The sequence below is a fragment of the Tinamus guttatus genome, unplaced genomic scaffold (assembly GCF_059628265.1).
Source record: "Tinamus guttatus ecotype Peru unplaced genomic scaffold, ASM5962826v1 Tinamus_guttatus_pri_ptg000171l, whole genome shotgun sequence".
In the NCBI taxonomy this organism is placed as follows: domain Eukaryota; kingdom Metazoa; phylum Chordata; class Aves; order Tinamiformes; family Tinamidae; genus Tinamus; species Tinamus guttatus.
The window spans coordinates 72,064-79,933 of NW_028288705.1; positions in this window are offsets into that span (position 1 = coordinate 72,064).

Below are 7,870 nucleotides of genomic sequence, written 5' to 3' on the forward strand. Positions count from 1 at the left end.
GTGGGTACTGAAGACAAAATAATTGTATGTTGTGCTTGATTCTGTCTTTTAAGGATTGTATTGCAAAAGTTATATAGGACTCTTCTACAATCTTTTGAGAAAGAAACACATTATTTGGACCTCCTGTTGCAAAACGTGCAGGATCAAACATGCTCAACCATGTCTTGGCACTGAAGGAAACTGAAATGGGGCAACGAGGTGCCCAAGAGCAGATTATGAGCACTGCTGCACATCTCTCCATTGTAGCCACCAACTTAAAAGAGATGCCAGCCTCAGGATTTAGAGAAACATCCACAGTCAAAGGCTGGACTGTATTTCACAGAACTTTTAACAGAAATGTTGCTTCTGAGAGGGAATTTTCAAAGCAACCAGGAAGATCTAGGAAGTCACATCTCCGAATCTACTTTCCCAGGATCTCACAGGAATCCAAATATTTAGTGTCACCAGGCTGGAAAGAAAAGCATTGTTTTTGTTGTTGTTGTTTTTCCAGTTCTTGTAGAGAGATTACAGTGGCCAAAAAAAAAAAAAAAAAAAAAAAAATCCCTCTGGATGTCGTGCTGCGTGCTTTAGATATAGATAGCTGTGAGTTCTCTGACTTGGTACTCCAACCCATCTCCATGTGCAAGCACTCACCAAGGCAGAGGAGGGGACAGATGCCTTGAATGAGCAGTGTCCCCAGGGTACTCCCATACCAGAATGGGATAAGTGTGGTCCCAAATCTTCCTGTCCCAGTCTCTACCTGGCCTACAGCTTCATCCTGTCTCAGTAACTTTAATTCTGCAGTTGACTTACTTAATTGAAAAAACTGCCTGCTAACATTTCCAGTTTAACTGTAAGTTAAGAAAAGCTTGGAGTTAAGGGACCAAAATCATTCCAGTTTACAGTAAAATTAGTATATATGTAGCCAAATTCAGAAGTTGACCTGTGCTTTAGCCTGACAGAGTTAAATTTGACACAGAACAGTCACCGAGCAGATTACAGGAAAGGCAGACGGCAATGCCCCTTGGTTATTTCTTGAGCCTAAAATAGGGGTGTTCCCATTTTCTGTGGAAGGCTGGATATAGTAAGCACCTCTGCCCTGTCTAGACTGTTTTTATTATGCTTAATATTCAGTGAGCCAGCACAGAATTCAAACACTGCCCAACCTTCTTTCAAACCATTTCAACAGTTCCAGACCACAGGGAGCTCCTGCTGCAGCTCGCAGCACGGGGACCCTGGAGGTGGCCCCTAGAGGCTTGGTGCACCTGCACAGGCCCCGTGGACAGGAGCGCTCCCCGTGGAAGCGGCATCGCTGCGTCGCTCGGCCGCTGGGCTTCCAGGTCCTGCCTCTCAGCACGGCCAAGCTGGCACGAGTTACCAGAACAAAATCCACGCAGAGATCTTACGGAAGGGGATCTATGTAAAAGGGTAAAAACATGTTATGTGCTCACACCTGCGCGCACACAAGCATAAAACATGTACATGTGGAGGAGATGGGATGCCTGCTTCAAACCCTGCACCTCCAATGTTAGCAATGAGGAGCTGGCTTCGGGCTTCCCTTTAAAAGTGGATGTTCTTTGGGATCTATTGCCTCAGGATTTCACCTCACCCCTCCTAAATCTTAGGCAAACCTTCCAAATTTCTCAGTTCTTATTTTCTGTAACTGATTATTTTATGTCTTCAGTCCTGTTCTTCATCTTGTTGGCACCTTATCTTAAGGTCAGTTTGTTCCTCTTCTTCCTTCAAATGAAATCCTACATAAAGTACTATTAATTTTACCTATCCTTTTAAAATTTGTTTTATTGCTTTATCAGTTGTTTTGAGACAAATGTTTCCATTCACAAGTAACTCATACGAATCTTAATATTTTTATTGCAAAACTGCACAAGTTCACATGATCAGGGTATTGCAGTGACGCTGCTGTGCCATGCCCAGGGCTACGAGCAGATGCTGGGATGCAGTGTCACAGCATCATCCTGTGCCAACGTGTCCTTCTAGCTGGGCAAGAGATTGTGCACTACTGTCCTGTGTGGCCACGATTTTCACTCAGAAAGACACATCCTTAGCAAATTTCCAAATACTCAGCAGTAGGAGGTCAGTGGCATTTCCATGAGCCTTGAATATCTCATGTTGTCTCTTTTGTTTAATCCTCAGTTGATTTGATGTAGAAAACTGTGTAAAACTGATTTTCTGTTCTCGGAAAGGCCTTCAGGAAAAGTCCTATATGTTAATCCACAAGCTTTAGATAAGGAAATGATTCAGAATTAAATGTAGTATAAACAAAAGGTTCTATAAAGCTGCACTGGGCTCAGATTGCTGATGAAAGCACTGGAATTCACTGTTTAATTCATAACTGCAGAATAGCAAAGGCTCATAAAAATGCATCGTGTTGGAACCAGTAAATGAAATCTTACATTTGGCCATATGGTTTTATTCAGAACTTAAACCAAATCTGGCTAAAAGAATAAAAACTAACATACCGAAAGGAGACCAATTCTTTAGAAGATTGCACAGAAGTTACCAAACTGGAAACTGAAAAGTTCCTCTCAGGAAGGCTGGGCTTCACACCTGTGTTCTAGCTTCCTCGCAGTGGTTAGGGGTCAGCAGGCATGCACATATGTCCGTGCTGTCCTCACTCCACATACGCAATAGACTGGAATGCCATATGGCCTGTCAGTTACATATTTACCTACCGTTTCACCTGTTTCAGAGCAGCACTGAGGACAAATGAAAATAACACACTTACCCCAACCTTCTAATTCTTCATCAGATTTTCAAGATTGAAGTTTAACTTATTTGTGGGAGCACACAGCAGAGAAAAAAAAAGGGAATTTTGTCCACAAAGCACTAGCATTTTATAAACAAAATTTTTTTTAAAAATCAACCTCTGGGAAAATGTGAAGAATATCCTTTCACGTATATTTGCAGCTTCTAGAACATTTTCTCTGCTTATATTAGGTAATCTTTCTGGAGAGTTTGTGGTGAAAGCACTGTATTAGGAATTGTTGGTTTGGTTTTAGGAATTGATAGAGATCAATGGTTTGGTTTCCAGCATGGCCAAGGATGTGTCGCCTGTCTCTGGCAAGGGATTACTTTCCCTCTCCCCCAGCACTCTTCAATCCAGTGCCCCATGGGTTGCCACCTCTCCTCCCTGAGGAGGTCCTTGCCTGCCTCCTGGTCTATCTGGGACCAGGAAACGCTGAGAATGTGGAAACGCTGAGAACGTAGGGTAAAGACACCTGCAAATCCAGGGAAATCAGTATACTCCCTGCTTGCTGCAGGTGGGGCCACATCTGGAATCATGCCCAGTTTGGGGCTGCACAGAAGCATCAGAGCTGGTTATTCCTGTCCCACATGTTCCCTCTCCTGCTACCGCAGGGACAGAATCGCAGTCATTTCCTTACATGGGATGGCAGCGTGTGATTCCTTTGCTGCTCATGTTGCATTGAACGACACGGGGCGAGACAGGCAAGACCCTTAGAGAGCTCTGGATCCCAAGAGAGCCTTCTGCGCCATGCAAAACAAAACTGCTTTCACCGAAAGCACTGAAAGGAAGAGCGTAAAATATAGCTACAATGAAAATTCACGGTCAATTAACTCATTCCTGCAGTTGGTGTCTCCAGTACTCGCAGGATTCTGTAATTTACAGGAGAGATGAGTATAAGGAATATTACACTAGTTTTGGAGAGTCCTTCTCTAATCTGGCACAAGTATTCTGTCATGTTAAGTATGCAATTCCAAGAGAGAAAACAGCTCAAGGCAACAAAATTAATAAAGTCAGGGAATGAGTCAGTTTCAAACGCTCTCCATTTCAGATTGAGTTCTGAAAAACACATACCATCTTCCTGTCATGTTATACCCATAAATTACAGAGCCAGAAGAAAAACACATAAAATATTTATAGTGTTTAACTGATGGATTCATATGTTTGGCATACCTCATCAGTGTTTTTGCTAATTAGCAATATGTTGCTATGCCTTTGGTTTTTCACAGAAATTGAAGCATGCTTCTGAGTCTGGGATTTCTTAACAGCTAAAACAATGGTTATTTTATCTCACAGTTGTGTTTGTTACAGCAATGTTCTAAACTTACTTGAAATTAAATTCCCAGATCACTGCTGAGAGATCAAAACAAAGAAATAAGCAACCAGACCACGAAGATGTGAGAAGACTAGAGAATCATAATAATAATAATAATAATAATAATAGTTTAGATTCTTTCTTAATAAAGTATTCTCTGTTAAACTCTAATTCTGTGTCGTCAGAAAATGACTCTCTGTTACATTATAAATGTCATGATTAGAGCTAGTAAAAAAGGTGATCGACAAAGTATGTGCAGATATATGGATTCACAGTCAGCCCACCCTTCTGTGAGAAATTGGTGGCAAACTTGCAGGAGCGGGTCAAATGCAAAACTCCAAGGTGTGCTCATGATAAAATTGTTATTCTCCAACAAAACAATAGACATATAGCTCATCACACCTGCAGTTCCCAGCTTCAGAAAAGAGACTACAAAGAGTCCCTGCTATCACATGAGACCAAACAAGCAAACAAGAAACTCTTCATAAGGACTTAATGACTTGCAGGTGGATCTGCTTGGGCTCCTGTGCCCCACTGCGTGCCTCACCGCTGTGGTGTCCCCTGCCAATGCCAGTGTCAGCACCTCTACCAAGGCCACCGAGAAAGCACCAAGAGCTCAGCATGTGGCCTGGTGGTCCCCCTCATGTGTTTGTAGCCTTTCTCTTAAAAGGATTTGCAAAGTATAATAGAAAAATGCATAGATGCAGCCAATGGAGTTGAAGGGGAGAACTGGGCAGTCTCCTGGAGGGGCTGTGGGCGCTGGGGAGGCTCTTGGCACGGTTCGGGGCTGGTGGGCTGGCTTGAGGGACCCTTCTGCTCTGCATTCCAGAGAAGAACCCAGAAGGAGACTGCCTGACCCCCCACTACAGGCTACAGGGGCTTGGAGGCACTCAGAGTGAATCTGGCATCTTCTGTAGAAAAAATACACTTTGCACCAGAGAGAGGTCAAATTTGTGAGTTTTTTTGTTTGTTTTTGTTTGTTTTTGTTTTGTTTTTTATTTGGTTTTTTTTCATTAAACCATTAAGTAGTTTCCATTTTTCATTTCAGCACTTGCGAGGGAAAGCTTTGCCAGAATTTTTCCTTTTTGTTTATTACCAGTGCTTCTGTTCTTGCTGAAAGCAGTCACTGACGCCATCAGATGATTGTATTCCCAAAGTTTTTTATGATTGTGCCGTCTCGTAGGAAACCAGGACTTCACATACTATAGATGGCTGAGGCATCTAACAGGCCATTCTTCCTTTCCTTAATATTGCTTTCCCCAGCCCTGCCCCACCCCCCAACATTTCACAGAATTTTAGGCTGAACTTTTTTCCCCAGTCCTAATTCTCCACATAAGAAGATCTATCTTCCTGTTTTTCTAAATGATCCACAGGGCTGTGTCATCTGCCTGTCTTGCAGATTTTTGCCTAGTTAGGGGTTATCGCCCACATCAATCTTTAAGCACAAAGCAGAGGGAGTCAGGTTCAGCACGCACAAAAAGGGGCACAGAGACAGAGCGGATGAGATCGTTCCCTCTCTGTAATGCCATCAGTGCTGTGTTGGTGGGAGAAGACAGATAGATCTCGTAACTCCACTATGGTTTTGGTCTTTCTTGTGGCATGATTAACAAAAGCACCTGGTCAGCAGAGATTTTGCAATGTGAATGCCTGTTGCTAGCTACTGAGATAGCATCATTGACTCTGTTCAAATTAGAATCATGTTGGTAGGTAGCAACATTCTGTAGATACCTTGAAGATACCTTGAGGAGCAGGTGTTAATAATAAATTTTATCATTCTGAAACTGTGAATCAAGCTTGGACTTTTCATGGGGCTTTAGATCATCTCGTCTCCAATATGGCATATTTAAATTACAACTTACTGGTGAAATTGCTGTAATAGATTCAAAAAACAGGAGTAGTTCTGCAACCATTTTCCCAGCTCCAATTTAATAATATGTTATTAACTGATAAGCTACAAGTCTAGGTACTTATTAAAGAATATTTGTAAACACGTATCAGCACTTTGATATATTGAGTCTCTGAAAATCTGCTTCATGGTGAACTAGGTTATCAGAGATACACAACCAAATCCCTGCTCATTTCTTTTGAAACAGACAAGGGCACTTTGTTTTGGGAAATATGATTCTATAGAGAGACATAAATTTATATATTCCTTTTGTTTCTTATTTACTCTATATATTTTTTATTGCCATAGCTGCCCTTGCAGTTAAACTATAAATTACTTGGAGTACTGAAGATAATAGGACTCCAGAAGGACTGAAAACTACAGTGCCCAAGTGCTTTACTGATCTGAAACCACAGCTCTTTCCTACAAAGATTTTATTTTATTTTTTTTGCACTGGTGATTTGTGTATTACTTGGAAGCCTTCCTTTGCTCCCATGGAAGCAACTGAAAGCATATTGTACATTTAGAAAATCTTACGGTGACTATTTTATAAAGTTTGTTCCTTGCTTAAACTAAGTGTATGGCAAATTGATGATGTGATTTCCTTCTTCCTGTGGTCTCAAGCGATGGGGGGAATCGCTATGAGCAGTCTCCTGTGCGGCACCTGGCATCTGCAGTATTTCAGAGGCTGCCTTGCCCCCCGTTTCCACGTGTGCACTGTGCAACTCTGCCTATTTTATAATGAGCCAGGGGAAAGCATTTGCTATTCGTTTTGTTACTGCTTGCCACTGTTTTATACACTTAGTGTTCTTATTTAGCACTGTATACAGTTAGTATTCTTATTTGCTCATTTGAGCAGCTGGTAAGCATGTTTCTCCTTTTAATTAAGAATGTTATAAAGCTAAATGCCTCCTAATCTTTAGGACTCATCTGCTCACTCCTTTTTTAATACAACAGTTAAAAATTTCCTGAAATCAGTTCGAAGTATGTTTTCCATCTCAGGACTTATGCATCTATTATGACCTTCAGCTGACTCTGTCAATTCCATCAAAAAAGGAAATAAAAAATAATTCAGTTCATTTTGGTGGCCTCTTCCGTTTTCCTCACAGAACATTCTGTGGCCACCTACTTTTCCCACAGGATGTGGCAAGGTGGTCAGTGTCCCAAGCCACTGTCACACACCCAAGGCAGGAGCAGCCACCCAAGCTCCTTGGGGGTCTCCTTCTGAATGGGTGATAGCAAACCCATGCTGTGGTTAACCAAGGAGCTCGTGGTCTTGCACCAGGAGCGCAAGCTTCAGGTCTGAGCTCTTTTTTACTTGTTGATGTTCAGGTCCATACTTTCCATACTGTCTTCATACGTTCCAAGAGAGAATCTGGAAGAGCAGCCTCCATTTCAGCATGTAGGAGGGAGGAAGGCTCATGGGATCAGAAGAAGACAGAAGGATAAGGAGCATGTATACAGGCCCGGAAGGAAATATGAAAATCAAATATGAAAACTCTATACTGTGGCCTCTACTTTGGGGGCTAAGGACCTTTCAACTCGTATGCTGGAAGTTTAATTTGAACAGATCTGTGTCCTTTTTTAGTGTCTTGTAGGAGCCACAGCAGTGGAGATACTAGCCTGAAAAGGAGCTCCATGTAGTCACAGCTCCAGGAGGCAAGGGAGTCCTTTTCTAAACATTCAAAAAAATATCTCTCAATTGCAAAATGGAAAACACCACGATGTTTTCATATATTGTTTGCAATAAGGCATGTTTTTATTATTTGCTCTTTGACTCTCTGGATCACCCCTTTCTCAATATTCACGGAACTTTTTTAATGTATAGGTTCCACCTTCATCCAAAAGGAGTTTCCAGTGAAAGTGGGTATAATAAACAGCTCCTCTCTGCTGCAACTCCTATGGTCAGTGCTGCCATTCTAGCTGC